The sequence below is a fragment of the Cherax quadricarinatus genome, chromosome 69, assembly GCF_038502225.1.
Source record: "Cherax quadricarinatus isolate ZL_2023a chromosome 69, ASM3850222v1, whole genome shotgun sequence".
NCBI classification, from domain to species: domain Eukaryota; kingdom Metazoa; phylum Arthropoda; class Malacostraca; order Decapoda; family Parastacidae; genus Cherax; species Cherax quadricarinatus.
The window spans coordinates 7,791,064-7,802,454 of record NC_091360.1 but is presented as its reverse complement, the minus strand read 5'-3'; positions in this window follow the sequence as shown (position 1 = coordinate 7,802,454).

The window sequence follows — 11,391 nt, the reverse complement described above, 5'->3', positions numbered from 1 at the left end:
GATGCAATCTTCCCACCAGGATACCAGATCATGAGGAAAGATAGAAGGGGCAGGGGGGGAGGTGGGGTTGCTCTGCTCGTAAAAAACAGATGGAAATTCGAGAAAATGGAAGGAATAGATGAGACGGGAGAAAGAGACTACATAGCAGGTACACTTCAGTCGGGGGAACACAAAGTGGTCATTGCAGTGATGTATAATCCACCACAGAACTGCAGGAGGCCAAGAGAGGAATATGAAGAGAGCAACAGAGCAATGGTGGACACACTTGCTGAGGTGGCAAGAAGAGCTCACTCCAGCAGAGCAAAGTTGCTGGTTATGGGGGATTTCAACCACAGGGAGATTGACTGGGAAAACCTGGAGCCACATGGGGGTCCCGAAACATGGAGAGCCAGGATGTTGGACGTGGTGCTGGAAAACCTCATGCACCAACATGTTAAGGACACTACCAGAGTGAGAGGGGAGGATGAACCAGCAAGATTGGACCTTGTGTTCACCCTGGGCAGCTCAGACATTGAGGACATCAAGTATGAGAGTCCCCTAGGAGCTAGCGACCACGTGGTTCTGTGCTTTGAATACATAGTAGAGCTGCAAGTGGAGAGAATAACAGGAGTAGAATGGGAAAAACCTGACTATAAAAGAGGGGACTACATAGGGTTGAAGAACTTCCTGCGGGAGGTCCAGTGGGACAGAGAACTGGCAGGAAAGCCAGTAAATGAAATGATGGAATATGTAGCAACAAAATGCAAGGAGGCAGTGGAAAGGTTCATTCCCAAGGGCAACAGTAACAACGGGAAGACCAGAACAAGCCCCTGGTTCACCCGACGGTGTAAGGAGGCAAAAACAAAGTGCAATAGAGAATGGAAAAAGTACAGAAGGCAGAGAACACACGAAAATAGGGAGATCAGTCGCAGAGCCAGGAATGAGTACGCACAGGTAAGGAGGGAGGCCCAGCGACAGTATGAAAATGACATAGCATCGAGAATCAAGACTGACCCGAAACTGTTGTATAGCCACATCAGGAGGAAGACAACAGTCAAAGACCAGGTGATCAGATTAAGGACAGAAGGTGGAGAACTCACAAGAAATGATCAGGAGGTATGTGAGGAGCTGAACAGGAGATTCAAGGAAGTTTTTACAGTAGAGACAGGAAGGGCTGTGGGAAGACAGCACAGAAGGGAACATCAAGAGGGAATATACCAACAAGTGTTGGATGACATACGAACAACTGAGGAGGAGGTGAAGAAGCTCTTAAGTGACCTTGACACCTCAAAGGCGATGGGACCGGACAACATCTCCCCATGGGTCCTTAGAGAAGGAGCAGAGATGCTGTGTGTGCCTCTAACCACAATCTTCAACACATCCCTTGAAACTGGGCAACTACCTGAGAAATGGAAGACAGCTAATGTAGTCCCCATATTTAAGAAAGGAAACAGAAACGAGGCACTAAACTACAGACCTGTGTCTCTGACATGTATCGTGTGCAAGGTCATGGAGAAGATTATCAGGAGGAGAGTGGTCGAACACCTGGAAAGGAACAAGATTATAAATGAAAACCAGCATGGGTTCATGGAAGGCAAATCTTGTATCACAAACCTCCTGGAGTTTTATGACAAGGTAACAGAAGTAAGACACGAGAGAGAGGGTTGGGTAGATTGCGTTTTCCTAGACTGCAGGAAGGCCTTTGACACAGTTCCCCACAAGAGATTAGTGCAGAAGCTGGAGGATCAGGCACACGTAAAAGGAAGGGCACTGCAATGGATAAGGGAATACCTGACAGGGAGGCAGCAACGAGTCATGGTACGTGAAGAGGTATCACAGTGGGCGCCTGTTACGAGCGGGGTCCCACAGGGGTCAGTTCTAGGACCAGTGCTATTTTTGATATATGTGAACGACATGATGGAAGGAATAGACTCTGAAGTGTCCCTGTTCGCAGATGACGTGAAGCTGATGAGAAGAATTAAATCGGACGAGGATGAGGCAGGACTGCAAAGAGACCTGGAGAGGCTGGACATGTGGTCCAGTAACTGGCTTCTCGAATTCAATCCAGCCAAATGCAAAGTCATGAAGATTGGGGAGGGGCAAAGAAGACCGCAGACAGAGTATAGGCTAGGTGGACAAAGACTACAGACCTCACTCAGGGAGAAAGACCTTGGGGTGACCATAACACCGAGCACATCACCGGAGGCACACATCAACCAAATAACCGCTGCAGCATACGGGCGCCTGGCAAACCTGAGAATAGCGTTCCGATACCTTAATAAGGAATCGTTCAAGACACTGTACACTGTGTATGTTAGGCCCATACTGGAGTATGCAGCACCAGTCTGGAACCCACACCTGGTCAAGCACGTCAAGAAGTTAGAGAAAGTACAAAGGTTTGCAACAAGGCTAGTCCCAGAGCTCAAGGGAATGTCGTACGAGGAAAGGTTAAGGGAAATCGGACTGACGACACTGGAGGACAGAAGGGTCAGGGGAGACATGATAACGACATACAAGATACTGCGGGGAATAGACAAGGTGGACAGAGATAGGATGTTCCAGAGAGGGGACACAGGGACAAGGGGTCACAACTGGAAGCTGAAGACTCAGACGAGTCACAGGGACGTTAGGAAGTATTTCTTCAGTCATAGAGTTGCCAGCAAGTGGAATAGCCTTGCAAGTGAAGTAGTGGAGGCAGGAACCATACATAGTTTTAAGAAGAGGTATGACAAAGCTCAGAAAGCAGAGAGAGAGAGGATCCAGTAGCGATCAGTGAAGAGGCGGGGCCAGGAGCTGAGTCTCGACCCCTGCAACCACAATTAGGTGAGTACAATTAGGTGAGTACACACACACACACACACACACACAAGGAACACTCGCCCAAAACTGCACATGTTGTCTCAATACACAAGCAGATGGATAGCCAACAAGCAGAAAATCACCAGTAAGCGTCACTGACATGTTTTTCTCTTCAAAGTATTGAATACTGTAATGTGGATGAGCCGGAGTAGCACCTAAAGAGAAAGAACTTTCCTCCAGTATACCAGAATTGATTTATAGACGGTAAAACCGTCCATAAATTAAAAACGGCCTTCGTCGTGGTTTTTGTCATTACTTTAGGGACCTCGAGGAACTTTTAGGAGATTCCTTTTGACTTTGTTGTTGGTGGTGGTGGTGGTGGTGGTGGTGGTGGTGGTGGTGGTGGTGGTGCTGTTGCTGGTGGTGGTAGTGATGGTGGTGGTGGTGTTGTTGGTAGTGGTGCTGTTATTGGTATTGGTGGTAATGGTGGTGCTGGTGCTGCTGTTGTTGGTGTTGCTGGTAGTGTGCTGGTGCTGGTGCTGCTGTTTTTGTCGTTGGTGGTGCTGGTGCTGCTGTTGCTGGTGTTGCTGGTAGTGTGCTGGTGCTGCTGTTTTTGTCGTTGGTGGTGCTGGTGCTGCTGTTCTTGGTGCTGCTGTTGTTGATGTTCATGGTGGAGGTGCTGTTGTTGGTATTGGTGGTGGCGGCGCTGCTGTTGTTGGTATTGGTGGTGGCGGCGCTGCTGTTGTTGGTATTGGTGGTGGCGGCGCTGCTGTTGTTGGTGTTGGTGTTAGTGGTGCTGCTGTTGTTGATGTTCGTGGTAGTGGTGCGGGTGTCGCTGTTGCTACTACTGCTGCTGTTGTTATTGCTGTTGCTGCTGTTGCTGCTGCGAAACAACTAGAGTTGTATTAGATAATACCAGGTATTTAACAAAAAAGGCAAAACTAAGTCGACTGAATATTCTTGTACTGCTTGGTTGGCAGAGTCCTCAGCTCACACACTCAGAGACCAAGATCGATCCCTGGCACTGGTGGTCAACTAAATGTTCCTGGCCCACTATAACCAGCTACATGGTGTTTACTACTGGTATTTAATATGGATGGTCATTGGTCCATTAGTCTTCAACATGCTTAAAAGACACAATTAAAATTAATAATGCTCTTTCAGTTCCTAATAGGCGTAGGTTGCATTAAGTGTTGAATAAAATATATTAGCATGTACTTAATTAGTGTGATAAGAGCACGTGAGGATAATTAACTTCATTAATATTAGAATATGCAGTAGGATTATCCTCGCCTTATTTTTTATCCTCAATGTTGTCTTAAGTGACAGTCCTTGACTGTCATGAATAATGTCAGTGTAGATTATATATTGAGATTTATTTTGTGTTATAGAAGTTTTCCAGTTATTTGCACACACACACACACACACACACACACACACACACACACACACACACACACACACACACACACACACACACACACACACACACACACACACACACATATATATATATATATATATATATATAATATATATATATATATATATATATATATATATATATATATATATATATATATATATATATATATATATATATATATATATATACATATATATATATATATATATAATATATATATATATATATATATATATATATATATATATATATATATATATATATATATATATATATATAAATATATATATATTGCAGTCTTTCCTTTCCACTCGCATATTTTGTTATCAGAAACAATAATAATACTCTTGACATATGTTATACTCTGAGTTATATCGCTCAACACTGGCATATCTGGAGCGCCCTGTGTATCCATAATGTGTGTGCTGGGGTTGACACATATGTGTGCTGGGGTTGGCACATAGTGTCTTTACTGCACCAGTGTTATTATGGGAAACCTGTCGTGTGTTATGTGTAATGTGGTTACGAATTATTGCTGCCTCGCCACAGTTCTTCTTTATTCGTTATTATGCCCATTATTCTTGTATTTCTTAGTACCTTGGTAGTTCTTATTCACATTCCTTCCTGTTCTGATTATACCTATACTTCCCCCCCCCCCAACTGATTCTATTGTATTAGTTGCTGTATCACATTGTTACTCTCATAGTATCCAGAGGACTCAGATCACTTTGTATCCTCAATAGAGAGATACTCGCCACTGTTTTCAGAGGACTCTTTCACTCTCAGAGAACTCTTTTACTCTCAGATGACTTATTCTCAGAAGACTCTTTCACTCTCAGGTGACTCTTTCACTCTCAGATGACTTATTTTCAGAAAACTCTTTCACTCTCAGGTGACTCTTTCACTCTCAGAGGACTCTCACTCTCAGACGACTCTCACTCTCAGAGGACTCTTTCACTCTCAGAGGACTCTTTCACTCTCAGAGGACTCTTTCACTCTCAGAGGACTCTCACTCTCATAGGACACTTTCACTCTCAGAGGACTCTTTCACTCTCAGAGGACTCTTTCACTCTCAGAGGACTCTCACTCTCAGAGGACTCTTTCACTCTCAGAGGACTCTCACTCTCATAGGACACTTTCACTCTCAGAGGACTCTTTCACTCTCAGAGGACTCTCACTCTCAGAGGACACTTTCACTCTCAGAGGACTCTTCCACTCTAAGATGACTTCACTCTCCCAACTGTTCCATGAGTACCCATTACAAAGTTTTAACTATAACAGTTCTCACTCTCTGCATTCCAAATATCCATTCCTTCTCCCATTACTCTTATATTAAGTATACCTATTCCCTACTGCTTTTACTATACCTATTCTCAGGTCACCCTGTCCGCAGGACCATTTCCATTTGCCAACCTGTCCGCAGTACCATTATCAATGGCTTCTGCTCCCACGATAAACGTTACAAGCAATTCCCAGCCTTGACAGTTTTCACATTGAGACTAATATACTCTGAGCCATCAACGCCAGACACTCTTCTCAGAATCAACAATTATATATATATATATATATATATATATATATATATATATATATATATATATATATATATATATATATATATATATATATACATATATATATATATATATATATATATATATATATATATATATATATATATATATATATATATATATATATATATATATATATATATATATATATATATGTCGTGCCGAATATGTAAAACTGGTCAATTAGCAAGAACTCATTTAAAACTAAGTCCTTTCTAAAATTTTCTCTTATACGTTTAAAGATATATTTTTTTTATTAATGTTACTGTAAAAAATTATAATTTTGCACCAAAAGGAACTTAGAAAACTTACCTAACCTTATTATAACAAGAACAATTTATTTTAGCCTAACCCAACTAAATATATTTTAGATTTGTTTACAATAATTTAATACTAAACAAACACAGTGAAATATATTTTTTTCGTTAGGTTCAGAATGATTTTGGCGAAATTATTGCATACACAAATTTTCACATGTCTTATATGGCAAGATGAGCGTTGCTATTTAAGCCAAGATCGCAAGTTCTGCCTATTCGGCACGACATATATATATATATTATATATATATATATATATATATATATATAATATATATATATATATATATATATATATATATATATATATATATATACATACATATACATACATATATATATATATATATATATATATATATATATATATATATATATATATATATATATATATATATATATATATATATATATATATATATATATATATACATATATATATATATATATATATATATATATATATATATATATATATATATATATATATATATATATATATATATATATATATATATATATATATATATATATATATATATATATATATATATATATATATATTACACTCACTGAAAACCGCTCTCGCAACACAGGTTAAGTGAACACTGTTATTGCAAGACAGGTTGCATAATCATTGCCCCTTTAACGCATATTAACCTGAAAGTCTTGTTTGTAACATATGTTAGCTGGAGGTTGTACCTGGGACACACAGCTTAGAAGCCACAGCAACAAGATATTAACACGGAGCGGTACCAGCAACACATAATAACATAGAGCTGCACCTGCAACACAGAATAATACGGTGTACCTGCAACAACACAGTAACACGAAGCTGCACCTGCAACACAGTAACACGAAGCTGCACCTACAACACACAGTGACACGAAGCTGCACCTGCAACACAGTAACACGAAGATGCACCTACAACACACAGTGACACGAAGCTACACCTACAACACAGCAACACGAAGATGCACCTACAACACACCGTGACACGAAGCTGCACCTGCAACACAGTAACACGAAGCTGCACCTACAACACACAGTAACACGAAGCTGCACTTGCAACACAGTAACACGAAGCTGCACCTGCAACACACGGTGATACAGAGCTGCACAGATGATGCCACATTCTCTGTTTTTCGCCTCAACAAAATGTTTATTTAATCTGTACTAGGAGATCATTCATATACAAAATCTGAGTAATTTCGACTACTTGTTCCCTGAACAGACAACTGGAGCACTGCGCACCAGACAACATTCAACCTGAGCAGATACACGTTAAAGTAGCAACGTTCAATTTTATTGTTAGTGGTAGTCAGTCAAGTTTCAGCTTGTTGCATAACTCTGACAACAACACAAACATGACATTTATTCTGCAAACAAAAAATGTTTTTTCCCCACACAAAAAAAGTAACTGCGGGAGTTAGAAAAAGGCGGAAAAAACTTTCATTTTTTTTTTGCTTTTATTACACATGGCAGTAAATTAGTAGATAAAAAACACCGGTGAGGTTTCCAGGAATTTTGATCTCGTCCACGAGGTGTGTGTGTGTGTGTGTGTGTGTGTGTGTGTGTGTGTGTGTGTGTGTGTGTGTGTGTGTGTGTGTGTGTGTGTGTGTGAGTGTGTGTGTGTGTGTGTGAGTGTGTGTGTGTGTGTGTGTGTGTGTGTGTGTGTGTGTGTGTGTGTGTGTGTGTTTGTGTGTGTGTGTGTGTGTGTGTGTGTGAGTGTGTGCTCACCTAATTGTGGTTGCAGGTATTGAATTATAGCCCCTGGCTCCGCCTCTTCACTGGTCGCCACTCTCTCCCTGCTCCATGAGCTTTATCATACCTCTTCTTAAAGCTATGTATGGATCCTGCCTCCACTACATCACTCTCCAGACTATTCCACTTCCTGACAGCTCTATGACTGTAGGAATACTTCCTAACATTCATGTAACTCATCTGAGTCTTCAACTTCCAATCGTGACTCCTTGTTGCTGCATCCCATCTCTGAAACATCCTGTCCCTATCCACCTTGTCGATTCCTCTCAGTATTTTATACGTTGTTATCATGTCCTCCCTATCCTGAGCTTCCTACCGAGTACTGATATTGAGCTAATCTGATTTCAAGTGGTTTTCCTGTTTGCTCGACGTACGAAAGAGAGCATAGTGAGCATGGGACCTTGTAAACACCACCAACAATGTTGGATGGTACATTCTTAATTAACTTTTGCTTCACTGTCCCGACATTCTTGAAGACAATATTTATATTGAGTTTTCTGATGTATCACATAGACCAGCTATATTCTCATTGTAAGGGAAAACCAGTATATTTTTCCTGGAAGGTACTTGCCTAGGTTCAGTCCTGAAGGAAGTCTTCTTGGCTGCCAATAACGCCTCGGCAAAATTACTGGGATAACTCAGTTTAGTGGCTGTGTTGTATATCTTATTAATTTCATCATTTAAATATTCCGGACTACGAATACGTAAAGCTTTCAAGAACATTGTAAGGAACGTACTCATTTTAACCTCAGATTCATCATTGCAATAATAGTGAATGTATGACTACACATTAGTTGATTTTTTCCTCCTACTAACTGTTGCTAGCATTGCAACATTGCATTGCTCCTAATGACGCACAGAGAGTGCAAACGATCTTGAACTAAAGATTTCCATCCCCATGTGTTTCTTTCTGCATTGTTAAGATCAACTGTTTACGATTGTTTTGCATATATATATATATATATATACACACAATGAGGCAGGTCAAAGCAGCATGGGTTCGAGTCCTTGGCTAGTGCAGTGTTGTTATATATATATATATATATATATATATATATATATATATATATATATATATATATATATATATATATATATATATATATATATATATATATATATATATATATATAATATATATATATATATATATATATATATATATATATATATATATATATATATATATATATATATATATATATATATATATATATATATATATATATATATATATATATATATATATATATGTTGCATGAGTGTGTCAATCTTCAACTTGTCGGTTTTCAAAACCATTTATCACATTAGTCAGGTCCAACTCACACCCACCCAAACCCACTCATGTAACTCTTAATTTTGTCGGTGGTCACTTTGCCTTTTGACGTAGCTCCTCCGGGCATAACATGTCACGAATGAGGAAGAAGAGAATGAGGACGAGAAGCAGGGAAGAAAGGAGAACTAGGAGTTGGAAAAAAAGTGAGAAGTTTTGGAAAAGGGAAAGTAGATGAGGAAGGATGAAAACTGACCAAAAGATTAATCTTCACGTTTCTTCAGCTAGAATCAACAAATTTTTTTTTCCAAAATATCGACGCCGAGGCTTCCACTCGACAGCCTTCAATACCCACAAGGAAACATCACCCTTACTAACATACCCTTAAAAAAAGACATAATATAGTGCCATATACTTTTAAAAAGTAGTATTTTTTTTGTCCCAAACCTCACTCATGCCCAAAATACATCCATATTTGTCATATTTAACAAATTTTAACTTCTCGTCTCTTAGACGGTTTAATCCATTTAGCCCATTAGTTGCTTGGCAAAATTCTTTCATCTTGTCTAAAAAAGACGGCTTCGTTAAGATCTTTTATGGGTTTTTGAGAATGAAAAAAAAAATGATATTTGAGAGAGATTTTTGTTCTGGCGCCAAGACTTCAGTCTGGAGTGTTTGTTGTACTGCTTCTATTGTCACCACCACCACCACCACCACATCACCACCACCACCACATCACCACCACATCACCACCACCACATCACCACCACCACATCACCACCACCACCACATCACCACCACCACCACACCACGACCACCACCACATCACCACCACCACATCACCACCACATCACCACCACCACCACCACCACCACCACAACAACCACCACAACCAACACCACCACCACCACATCACCACCATCACCACCACCACATCACCACCACCACCACATCACCACCACCACATCATCACCACCACATCACCACCACCACAACATCACCACATCACCACCACCACCACCACCACATCACCACCACCACATCACCACCACCACCACCACCACATCACCACCATCACCACCACCACATCACCACCACCACATCACCACCACCACCACCACATCACCCCCACCACCTTACCACCACCACCACCACATCATCACCACCACCACAACCACATCACCATCACCACCACATCACCACCACAACTTCATCACCACCACCACATCAACACCACCACCACCTCATCACCACAACCACCACATCACCACCACCACCACCACATCACCACCACCACTTCATCACCACCACATCATCACCACCATCACATCACTACCACCACCACAACATCACCACCACCACATCACCACCACCACCGTATCATACCCCACCACCACAACAACACCACCACCACCACATCACCACCACCACATCATCACCACCACCACCACATCACCACCACCACCACCACATCACCACCACTACATCACCACCACATCACCACCACATCACCACCACCACATCACCACCACCACATCACCACCACCACATCACCACTACCACCACCATATCACCACCACCACCACCACATCACCACCACCACCACATCACCACCACCACTACATTACCACCACCACCACCACCACCACCATCACCTCAACCACCACCACCACCATCACCACCACCACCACCATCACAACCACCACCACCATTATCACCACCACCACCACCAACACCATCACCACCACCACCAACACCATCACCACCACCACCATCATCACCACCACCACTACATCACCACCACCACCACCACATCACCATAACCACCGCCACAATATCACCACCACCACCACCACATCACCACCACCATATCACCACCACCACCACCACCACATCACCACCACATCACCACCACATCACCACCACCACCACCACCACCACCACCACCACCACCACCACCACCACCACCACCACCACATCACCACCATAACCACCACCACAATATCACCACCACCACCACCACATCACCACCACCATATCATCACCACCATGTTGCAACCCCTGAATGGGTTGCAATGTATATTATGTATATATATTACATGTATATTACCTTTTCATATAATTTTATATTGCTTATATTTGCGATAATAGCTAAATCGTAAATATATTGCTTTATATTATTATTTGACTTAGTTTCCTTTAGTTAGGTAGGATGTAACATGTTACTATGTGCTCAGTTCAAGTCTTGATTGTCTAACT